General features: G+C 41.4%; 1 protein-coding gene and 1 long non-coding RNA gene across 2 annotated transcripts in view; one reads left to right on the forward strand and one right to left on the reverse strand.

Moving 5' to 3' along the window:
- insyn1 (inhibitory synaptic factor 1) overlaps positions 1-12,109 on the forward strand; it is a 45,958-nt gene that overhangs the window by 17,515 nt on the left and 16,334 nt on the right. The window lies entirely within an intron of this gene.
- The window catches only part of LOC131459091 (uncharacterized), an 87,280-nt gene continuing 77,372 nt past the window's right edge, over positions 2,202-12,109 (reverse strand). Inside the window, exon 3 of the long non-coding RNA XR_009240199.1 lies at positions 2,202-2,303. This is a non-coding gene — a long non-coding RNA (uncharacterized LOC131459091). The remainder of the gene's footprint in view (positions 2,304-12,109) is intronic.

Here is a 12,109-nt window from a genome sequence, read left to right on the forward strand (position 1 = left end):
CGTGTTGAACCAGGAGGTGTTTAAATAACTATCAACACATCATTGTGAGTGTGGGGTTATTACCTCACATTGTCTTCATAAGTATCTTAAGCCATACACACTTGTAAACAAATAGCAGCTCAACTAGAAAACCTAATCAATGACTATTGGGTCTTTCGATTCAAAGGGTTTAGTGTTGTACAAGCAAATCTAAATTGCCCATTTTAAAACTTAACCACTATGTGATTTTGTAAAACACACAAGTTCTTTTAAAGTCAACATTTTTTTTAATTATAGGAGTGTCCAAAGCAGTATGGATTAAGACTTAGAAACATGACGTCACAACAGAACAAACAGTGCTGGACTTTACCAAAAAGCCGTCACAGAAAATAAAAAAAAAACTAATTTAGCTACTTAGCAAAAGACTATGCTCAGACAAGTGCACCATCCCTTTCTCCTTTTTCCACAATGCATTCTATTCAGTGCCATTTGTTGCCATTGTGATGCCCCACTTTGATTCTTCCACAAAAGGGATCTTAACTTTGTCAATGCTTCATTTCTTTGTTGGTGCTGATCCTGCTGACTATTTTATAATGTCAGGCAAAGTCTTGAATAGAACCTCAGTAACACTCTTTTGACTTTTTGTTCTACTTTTTGTTGTCATTGAAGTCCAGAAAAAATAGTTTGCACATCAGGGAAGTCACGTGTTTTAAGACGATTTAAATTAAACAGCAAAGAAACAGAGAGCGGAAAAAAAGTCTAGTCTTCCACTTGATACGAACAGGAGACTGCATGACCTTTGCACAAAACATGAGGTTTCACAAAGGTGTCCACGTCCACTAAATGATGCCTACAGCAGAACATTAAGTGGCCCTTCGACCCTGCTCACACCTGGTATTAACATTATTCACAATAGACGCTTTTGATACCTGACAATTTGGAGGTGGTTGAGGAAGAACATAGACAAATGTGGCCACAGTGTGAACTAGGGATGAACAATTAGTTGTTTTTAAATTGACTGCAGTATGCAAAGGCTGCTAATCGATTTTTGAGTGTTCTATGCCAATTGAATAAGTCTAATAATATATGACGGAAAGAATTCATATCTTTAGTAGATAATGTTTTGATGGTGTTAATTAAGCATCATACAAGAGGGAGCACTGTTGTACAAAATGTCAGAACAGCTGCAATCACAGATATTATAATTGTGCTGATAAACACGACATTGAGTGTGGTATTGCCTTCATACAAGAGTTCTAAAAAAGAAATGTAGAAGCTACAACAATTTAACGAGTTGTTAAAAAAAAACAAAAAAAAACCTAGCAACACATACAATCAGCATATCCTGGGTGCTTTTGACTCCATTAACTGTGCAACCAGAGAAAAAAAGTGTCTGCTGAGAGTTGCTTTAGTTTAAAATGGGATTTGACAGTTAGGGATGGGAATCAATATTGTTCCGATACTGGTCAAAAATCACTGGATCAGATATTGGACAGATACAAATGTAAAATCTGACACAATCCAAAACTCTTATATATTGCATGGTTTACTATGCACACACTACAAAATTTAGTAAAAAAAAAAAAAAAAAAAAAAAATCAGCAAAAGCATTTCAGCTGAGCCCTTGTTTTCTTTGAAATGACATGTTGTAAGCAGCTTCATTGTTCATAAATGGTCTTAAATGACTGTCTCGGCGAATATCGGTATCAGTAGATGTTTGAGTTTGTGATATCGGTATAGGACACAGAAAACTAAAAAGTGGTATCGCCCCATTTCTACTGACAGTACACTGCTCAAGTCATCATGCTTATATTAAGCGTGTCATTGGTGCTCACTCACACCATGATCTCCCTCACTGATGTCACAATAGCACGCCGGTTGGTTAGCACAGTAGTATCGTGCTCGTTCTCCTCGTCATCTTTTGACGACCATTCAAAATTTTATAAATATTTCGACGCACTTTGCAATTGGGTAGGAAACGTTCCATCTTGTTTTAAAACAATAAGACAGTTAATAGTAAACTGAAACTTTACTACACCTTGAAGCTTACACCCAAATCATTTGGCCTTGGTGTAAATGCAGACCTCTGACCTGCTGTGTCATATGAAACCAAAAAGCATTTTATTTATTGGCGGCTACTGCTAAAATATCAACACATACAGTATGTATCCCTCCAACAAATGACACATGAAGAAAACACTGATGAAAGTATGAAGTGACTTACTTAGAGCTGTCCACTTTTGACGGTATTGAAGATGTTGATATCAGGGGTCTGGACTATAGTGCCTCTTCTCTACTTGGCCAGATGCAGCCCACATCGATACCTGGAGGAGAGTGACACCATGAGCCCCAGATTACAACAGGCACAACACAAGGGTTTTTGCAAGTTACGGACAGGCAATTGTCACACACCCCCCCCAACACCCACATTGTTTGACTAAAAAAGACTTGCACCCATTTAATCGCCCATGGGTGTGCTGCACTTAAAACGAGGCGTGGGTTGGCACATTGGTATCTTGAGGCAGTGAAAAGCAATTGTGTTTTGACCAACAAAAACCTGGTCTGAAGTCAATGGTGCACGAAGAGAGACTGTTTCCTCTAGGGAAGCATTCTTTCTCAAACCTGGAAAATCTGCCCTTTTATAACAGCAATCTAACAAGACGCAAGCATATCTGGCTTTTAAAAAGCAATGAGTGACGGTGCTACATTTGCATGTGACATCTAAAAGACTCATGGTTAAACAAGAAACCAAATATTGCACTCATGAACCATACATCTGGCACGTTCACCGTTAAAATTGATTCGGATGCACCCAAATCACACCGACTCCATGTGCTTTATATTATGTGCTTCAGGCTCTATTACCCTTTACCACAGTCTAATTGTATGGGTGTAACATTGGCAGATGGGAAACTATTCTGCAGCCATATTTTGCAGGAAAGGTAGCAAGGGCTTGATACTCTGAAATTCATGATGACGGTCACTGCCTGATTGATAGATTGATAAAGGTCGACTGTGGCCCCCACACACTGCAGGTAGCGAGCCCCGTGAAGGCGAGGCAAGCGGCTCCGCGGGGCTCCAGGGAGATTGGCTTTGGGGCTGTAACAGCTCAGGAAACATTTAGTGCTGGATCTGAATCTGGCTATAGCTGTTGGTGGTCAGGCAATTAGATAAACACAGTGCAAAAACACAGCCTCATGCTGTTCTCAACCCACTCCTTGCCTGTCTGCCTCAGCATTATACATATGTATGAGTGTAAACTCCAGAAGATGGTAGAAAGCAGCAGACCACCTATAACTCTTTTTTATTATTTCTGATACAGTTTGTCTTCCTGGATACAGCTGTATTGGCCAGTGTATTGTTTCACCAATATACCATGATATAATAGGAGTTTTATTTTCTTGAAAGCTGAATCTGAAGCTTTCTCTTCCCATTTATTTGCACATACAAACATATAGACAAATCCGGCGAAGTACCGGAAGTAAACACGTATACGCGCGATTGAATGGGAGCTGTCATAAGAAGTGTACATTTCTACTTTTACCTGTACTTTTTATGCCGCATTCATTTTGACAACGATGTCTAGGAAGTCGGGAAGAACCTGTGCAATTCTCGGCTGCACCAACAGCAATGGGAAACTTCAAATTTGGATAAAAACTGAATGCAAACTACACAAACCTTTACCTCATGAAGAGTGCCCCTGTCTGCGGCCATACGGTCTAAATCGATTCCCTGGACGTGCAGAGGACCACGATGTTCGTGGATCAAAAATATTAACAGATGGGACTTTTTTCCCAACAGCATCAGCACAATAACTTATGGTCAACCTCACAACGAATATCATGCGGCTGCCTAGGTTATTCATTGTGGAGTACTCGTATTTTTGGGAGTCTGTAATTTTACATCACATTGTCATTTGCTTAGTTACTTTTAAAATCATAATTTGCTACCGAGTAGGCCTATTAGAATTAATATCCAGACCTCTCAGCTGCAAAACGCTGCAGCAGGCACAGGTTTGGAGAAGTGACCGTGACTACTGTGCAGAACAGAGCAGGACAGCAGAGAGTGACAGACGACGTGCCACTGCAGTAATGGGCGAAACACACAAACGGCTGATCTGCTATATGGTTTGCTGGCAAAGGTTGCAGACTATGAGATTAATTTAAACTCCTTTGTGCTCTTGAACCACCAAAAGGCATAGGAGAAAGATCGTTAAATACTTCTTTCACTTCATAACTTTGTTGCAGAGCCAGAGGTTACATATCTGATGTGTTTCAAAACCCCCCGTTGTACCTACAGCTTTGCACACAAGATCTGATGCAACCAAGCCTTACATCCCAGAACAAACAAACAAACTAAATAATGAAATAATGTTTAAGGCCCGCAATGTCAACAGTTTAGCATTACAATGAGCTGTTCAGAGAAGCATATTATTTTAGATGACTGGATCAAATCCCCTGGATACTAAAACCTCTGATCCATGAAGATGCTTCAATTGGATTTTATTTTCTACTCGTGTACTGCTTTCAAGATTTGTGTCCTTTATCTTGGGTTTACAAATAATGTGAGAGAAGTTCAGCTTGATTTTCCTTTTTAAAAAGGAAAGGATGGGAAAACAAACAACTGTAGGTCGCCTCGGGTATCATCTCTTTGAGGGGCATTGAGCCATTAAAGGCAAACGCAGTCTTCAAGGATGGAAGGAAGGAAGGAAAAATGTACACTGGCACTGCTAACAACATCGTCACTCAGCCCATCCACCCACTTCTTATCCTCCTCTCACACCACACTGTCAAAATAACTGTAAGAAGTGTTTCATGCCTCTGAACTGCTGCAGAAATTGTTGGACTTTGTGGGTGGTGCTGTGCGCTCTAAATATTGAGGACAATAGAGGAAGAAACAATGTGGGATACAGTAGCAGTTCAATTTAGAAACAGAATTTATTTGATGAAAGGTGCACCACAGCAAGCCGTTCTTAATAGAATGACTTCAATATAGAGCCACATTTTCTGACATTAAAACCCACTATAAACTTTTGTGACAGCCAGTGGCTGTATTTTCCATCCATTTTATACTTTTATTATTTTATACTGGAATTATTACCTGTATTAAGTGTTGGTGTTTTCCTAAGAGAGAGAAATAATAGGCCATTGGATTATATTAATTCACTTCACTCTTTCTCTCTTTGTCTTTGACATCCGTGCTGGGTATCTGGTGGACTACACTGTCTGTCTTTGCTGTCGGAGGACACGGAGGTGGCATGTTCAGAGAGACAATAGAGCAACAAGGAACTAAAGCTACTGCAGCATTCACATGTTACACACCAGCAACGTTATTCTCTGTTACTCCATATGTATTCCTTTGCACTTTTGAGACACATTCTTGCCTTCATGTTTAGTCATGCCGATGATTAAAGTATCTCCCCAATGCCTTGCAACTTGAGAGAATAAATATTTCTTGATGTGTCATCTCTGAGGTGGATACTAGCAACACCATGGCAGAGCTGTGCTGGTGTAAGTGTGAGCCTAAAGCACCCTGTCAGCAGCATTGAGGCATGTCATTAGAAGCATCCAATCAAGGCCAGACACCGGAGTGTTGCTTAAGTGCCAGAATTGTGGCCAGAGGCTAAAAACACACACACACACAAACAAACGCTGGTCCTCCAGCAGTCCAGGCTGGTCAGCTACGTTCTGTCCGAGTTGGAAGGGTCCCGGTTTCTTATTTTTTTACTGGTTATATTTAGATCACTGTCCTACACTGCAGATAGAATACTAATCAGGCCAGTACGAAAAGATGGAGCCAAAGCCAGAGCAGCAAGAGACTCCACTCCTGTATTCCTCCTCTATTTCTACTGCATTAAAGCTTTTGGGCTTCAGGGACTCTGGACCACTGAAGTAACCCCAACGATAAGTTAAACTTACTTAACCCAAAGATATATCGACTTCCTCTCACACAGTTATGAGTCGCATTTGAATCAACTAAGGCATTATAGTGACACATTAAAGCCACTTAAAGGGACTATAAAAATAAAGTGTGATCCATTAAATGAATATTTCATATGCATTTTGATGGGATCTGTCAGAGACTTAGTGGCATCTTCTGATTTTCCTCCATTTTGCATTAAATGTAGAAATACTTGTGTCATTTGTTTGACCATATAAATTATTGAGCAGGTACAGTATACATTCACATACATAATTTACGACTTGGACCTGTAGATGGAAAATTAGCATTTTGTGTTTGTGTTCCATCGATCATAGTGCATCTGAATGTAGGTTGTGCAACTAAAGTTGCTGATGAATAATGTTTTACTACATTATAAATCAGACTTAACTTGTGGTGTGTAGGCTCAACATAAAATAAGTTGTCAATCAAAATCTTGCTCCAGTCTTTGATTTTTTTAAAACATACAGGAACACGTGTATAATTCATGCTACCTTAAGTGGTGGCATAGAAGGCTTTCAAGGCTACTTATAAGGCCACATTTCTGCAGAATTCTAGAGTAACATCCATGGCTGCAGACTACCAAGGTGGTGGTAGGTCCCTTTGGAAATTAGAGCACATGCCAAATGAAACCACTAAGCAGAGCAGTACTGAAATAAGAAATGGCTGTAACCAGGTCACACTGGTTGAATATTTAGAGCACATGTACATATTTTAGCATGCCATTTCATGTAATTCCAGGTCAAAGCATTTCACATCTGTTGTTTTCAGTGACTTAACATTTGAGAGCATGTTGATGTAAAAGTATAGTAAGTGGATAGCCAAGTATAATGATATTTTGCAGCAGTGAGGCACAGGGTCCCTGCCATCTCTCGTTCTTCATCTCTTTCATTCTGTTCTATCGTGTGAGCTACAGTGAGTCCTTGAACTGCCCAGACTCAATAGAGACAGTCAACTCTGGGGGAACACAAGTCCATGGGCCAAGGACAAGGTACCCACGTGTCAGCACAATGCTTGGATTGGCCTTGGAGCGAGAAAAGGGGATTGTGAAAGTTAGAATTATGGGAGATGTGGGAGCTAAAGACGGAGAAGGAGGAAGATTCAGGGTGCTTCATCATCTCCAGTGACAACTGCACACAGAGGGAAGCAGAGTACATGTCCACTTACAATCTGCAGCCTTATTCAGCAGGCTGCCAGCTTGCGGTCACCTCGCAGACATCTGGCTAAGCCCATCTATTAACCCAGAACAACTGGCCACTTTCCAGCCTGAACAACTGCGCTTTTAATTGTGTTGTGAAGAAGGTGGAGGGGCTCCTACGAATGCATTCACATTTCAATCTTTTCCAAAGACAGACAGAATGACAACAACCACCTTAAGCCATAAAAAACAGCTGCCGTATAGAATTTTCTGTAGGGAAACAATAGAGTGTTTATAAAAACAAATATAAAGGGTAAATATACTTGCAGCTTTTTCAGTTTTCATAACCTTGACCAAAACGCATATACACACACAACAGCTCAACTGCTGAATCCTGTTGATGCTGCAGAATGCACCAGCATCTACATAATAATACAACAAAACAAATTTACCTGTCTCCTACTGGACTTGAGTCAGGAAGATTTTCATTGCTGTTGTTCTGAACACAGAACAATCATCTAGGATTTATGCTTCTAGTCTGTACGAAATTAATCGTGCACGGAGTGAGAAGGGTCAAGAGAACGTCTCGGAGAATTGGATTTCACATGTCATCATATAATTGCATGATCTAAAATTATATCGCGTTTCCTTCTCTTTCATCCCAGCAAACGCCACACAACTGCTGTCTCCACTGTGCAGTGGCGAGATATAGTGTGGCATCGTGTAGTTAATTTCCGAGCTCGTCAGCGTGGTGTGCAGAGGGATGTAAATGCATGGCACTTCCATTGAAATGGCAATGCGAGCCAACATGTGATGAGAATACAGCCTCAGGATTATCTCAGAGCTTTGAAGTTTTCTCTTACTGTGGTGGATACTTGCGACTAAATGGTGAAAAGTAATTACTTCACAGGCTCACGAATAGGATCACGGTTTAAGCTTGAGGAAATTTGGACGTGATATTTGCGATGCTGCTCATATTGTTTCACAGTAGATGAAGCTGCTGTAGTATTCAACATTCAGCTATGATGCTGGTCATTTGAGCAAAACCTTTCAAACAGTTGCTGCCATCATTGGATATTATTATCACCTTATTTTGATACATTTCTTTCACACTTCCACACAATCAGAAGCTCATGTCTTGAATTATATGTGTGATGAAGCCAACAGTAATTTGGTACCTCACTGGAGCACAATTACAGCACAAAGCTGACAATTACCTTCCATCATAACACTGTTCAAAGGGTATATAACTTGTTGCTTTGGCAGGTTGTGAAGTAGTGAACTGTGCATGGTATTCCACATTTTAGCTGATCTTTGTATTATAAGTGAAGTGTAGTTTCCATTGTGAGTGGTTGAGCTACATTTGTGAAGCTGCAGGCCTGCAGGTAAACAAAAGGATTGGAAGTGGTGTCAATGGTGTGATTCCACCAAGTGGAAAGGTTCAGTATGGTACAGTATGTCATTTTTTTGCATTTCCATTAGAATTAATACCAAAATAACTGGCCCTGTTTCATTTATCGTAAGGGTACCAGAGTAATGGTTCAGTATGGATGGTGGTAGACCCACCACAGTCAGCTGATTGGGCCACAGAAAAGCATCACTCCCTTGCGACTGGTATTTCTTCAACACCCGCAGGTCCTCCGTTGTTGTCCATTGTTTCGTTGTGTCGTGTTCCACGTCGTTGTTCATTGTTGTTGCGCTGGTAAAATGTGACGCTACGTATCTCGCTGACAGCACACACCCCCCCATCCTACTAGTAAAGGTGCTGTCCTAAGTCAAAACGCAAGCCTGACTGAGGTGATTCCCAGTTCCAAACCGTACCGTACTGTACCATACTGCACTATGATGGAAACACAGCTAAGGCCTGGGTCAAACAATCCACCTTCCATGTCCTCAGAGAGCAGCAAAGAATTTCCACTTGCGCAGAGATAGCTGTGTCCATTCATAATAAAATGAGCGTCTGCGTCAACATAGTGTTCCAGGTATTCGTACTTGATCTCACATTTCATGCCAGTAGCAGCAGTCTCTCACAAGGAGCTCCCTCCTGTTTGCATGTCGATATTCATTGATTAATGGGTTGTACATGTGTGGGTACTGATCTCCTGACATTAATACAAGCAAGTATCCATGGTTTCGGTCAGAGTATCTTTTTAGACCAAAACATGAGTTCAGTTAGTGTTGACTAGCAGCAGAAATCTGTTAAGGTGCTATTTTTTTCTTCTTGTTTCTCATCCACGTCAACTGACCAAATGAATATGTTTGCTAAAGGGCTTTCTCACGCGGACACAAACATATGTCAATATGTAGCACTTCCTGAACTTTATTTGCAGACAGGGCAGTCTCCTAATGTACTGTAATATGTTCTCCATCTTACTAATGGACATACTGGAAAGGTAGGGTTCTAAAGGTTCAAATCACACAGATTTGCTGTCCGTCTTTGAAATGGCTGTGAACGCCTCATAAACTTGCAATACACAGAATTAGAGTCAGACTGTACTATGGTGCACAGGTTAAGGCGACATACTGTAAGTATATTTTGACATCACGTGTGAAAGTTGTTCATTGAGAAAGTTCAGCTTGTGCCACAGCAGCAGGCGCCTATTATGAGAGGAGGGGTCAAGTTATCATGAAGGGCTGAAGCGTGTGGAAATAAAACAGTGGAAACGAAAAGTTGTGGCACATTCATAAGGCCAGAAAAAGGGAGGGATTGACAGTAAACCCTGTAAATCCATTTGGTTCTTCAGACATAGAAGGAGAACGGAACTGACAATAGCTTGAGGGGCCAGTGCTCCATGGAGTGAATACTAGAGCGGAGGAGAGAAAAAAATAAATAATGTGTCACCTAGAGGGAGGAGGCACTGTGGCAGGATCTGTCAGAACTCTGCTGCTGTCTGCAGATTAGATCTGGGGCTATTTAAAGAGGGAGAGCCCGTCAAACCCCCCAGCACCAGTGTCCACACTACACCCGCAAACCATCACCCTGTGACAAAAAATAAGCGTTCTTTGATGACATTCTTTTTCAGCGTACAAAGGGGGCTTTAGTTGGGGGGGAGGGTGTGTGTGTGCTTTTTTTGTACAGCCATGACTAACTCAATCATGTTGCACGTTCCCTGCATCCGTGTAGATTTTGCATATTAAAGCCAAGGTCACACAGAAAGGGAAATCGTGTGATGATGTCAGGGATGCAGTCGGAGCTGAGGTACACATTTTAAGGCGTATTGCTGGCCTATAAATATAAGTCTACCAGCTGCCATCAGAATAATCACTGTTTTCTATCAGAATTAAAGTAGCGTGAGCCAGCCTGGCAGTCAGACTGATTTGGTGTGTGCTATATGTGCATAAGAACATGTTTTTATTTGAAAGGGGGGGGGGGGGAAAGGGGGCAGTGTCTGATACATGTGTGTGGGTGCCACAGTGTATTCAAATCAGTGTGTTTATAGGATTGTGTGTGTGTGCATTGTAGTTTTGCAGGTGCCAATTGTAATGTTTCCGCATAAGTGTATGTTTGTTTGGGCAAGTTGTCTGTCCTCCCACAGTAGACTGATTAGATGGAGTGCTGTTGGCAAGGCCCCACTGTGTGTTTGGTCACATCATTCTGACTGTCAGCTATGCTTCTCTTCACATATAAAGTCAAATAACGTCGACATTCGCCTCACAAATATGTGGGTCGGATGATAAATGCATGGACATGCACTACCAAATTGCTCAGCCTCATTTACCCATTGATATCTTCTGCCTTCCCCTCTTGCACGACTGCCTCACTCTCTTCCCCCAGCCCGCAGCAGACTCTCTGACTCTCTGCTCGAGACTGAGTCATTCTCAACTGGTCAGTTATCTCTCCATCCAGCCTTTAGATTTCACCACTCCTATTGGTGTCATCAATCAAAGCTCGACTGCCAGAAAGAGAGCGAGGTAGAAAACCTGGAAGTTGTGAAAACAGGGACCAACTAAGGACTTGCCCTTGTAGGCAGGCGCTGCATTTACGCATCGATGCAGAAGCCATGGATTATTAATGCAGCCCTTTTCAAATGTTTTCCAGGAATCTTGTAGAATAGTGTGTGAAATAGAGGGAGCTTGCATCAGACAGTGACTTGGTGAATGCTGGTTATTGCATCATGTTGACTTGCACTATAGCAGGTTTGTAGGAGGCAATTCGCTGGCAGACTACAAATATAGAGGCGAAGGTCACTGAGCAATGCAGGTGAAGACAGAGAAGCGAGGGAAGACCAGTAGCAGAGATTCTCACAAATGTTCCACACAGATGGCTCGGTGAGGCATCCGTACTATACCCACAGTACCTGCTAATTACACGCTACGCTTGACTTCACACTTTCCCTTTCCTTCCAATGCCAACTTTATTGAGAAGACGAATATGCCTTACATGGAACAATACATCTCCATTCTTCACACCTTCCAATTTGTGTCAACAGCACAGTGCAATGGCCCCTACTATTTATGGACTGGCAATATAAAGCATGAAAGCAAAAGATGAACTGAGAAGAGAAAAGGAAGGAAAATTGCTTCTCCTGTCCTTCACCTTCACTGTACGTTGCTTATTTGTCTGTGGTAATTGGCCCTTTTAATACTCCTCCAGAATGAGGATAGAGATTCCAATGTGCTATGTGTTTTTCCCACAAGATAGCAGAGCAGAATTTGGCAGATAGGAGGAAGGCTGATGGATGGATGATGCACATTACAATGGACTGTATTCCTAGTTGGCCACCTTCTCATTTACATTAACTATACAGTATGATCTTTATAATACACATTCTTCCATTCTGAAGTTTGAATTATTTGCTGTTTGTCACTGGGCAGACATTTGAAATGCAAGTGACCCGAGTTCACCCTGACAGAGACAGCAGAATGTCTTCATCTTATAATTATCTGGACAATCACAACTGCTTTCCCTCCTGTAGGGAGAGGAACTGTAACAAAAAAAGGGTCCATAACATCGCAGGAAAATATTAATAATCCAATTAAGTACTGCTTCAGCACTAACACAATTTTTCCCCTTACATTGGTAAGATTCATTTAATGGCTCCTCTTGCCCGG

Source organism: Solea solea, chromosome 5 (genome assembly GCF_958295425.1).
Source record: "Solea solea chromosome 5, fSolSol10.1, whole genome shotgun sequence".
NCBI lineage: Eukaryota > Metazoa > Chordata > Actinopteri > Pleuronectiformes > Soleidae > Solea > Solea solea.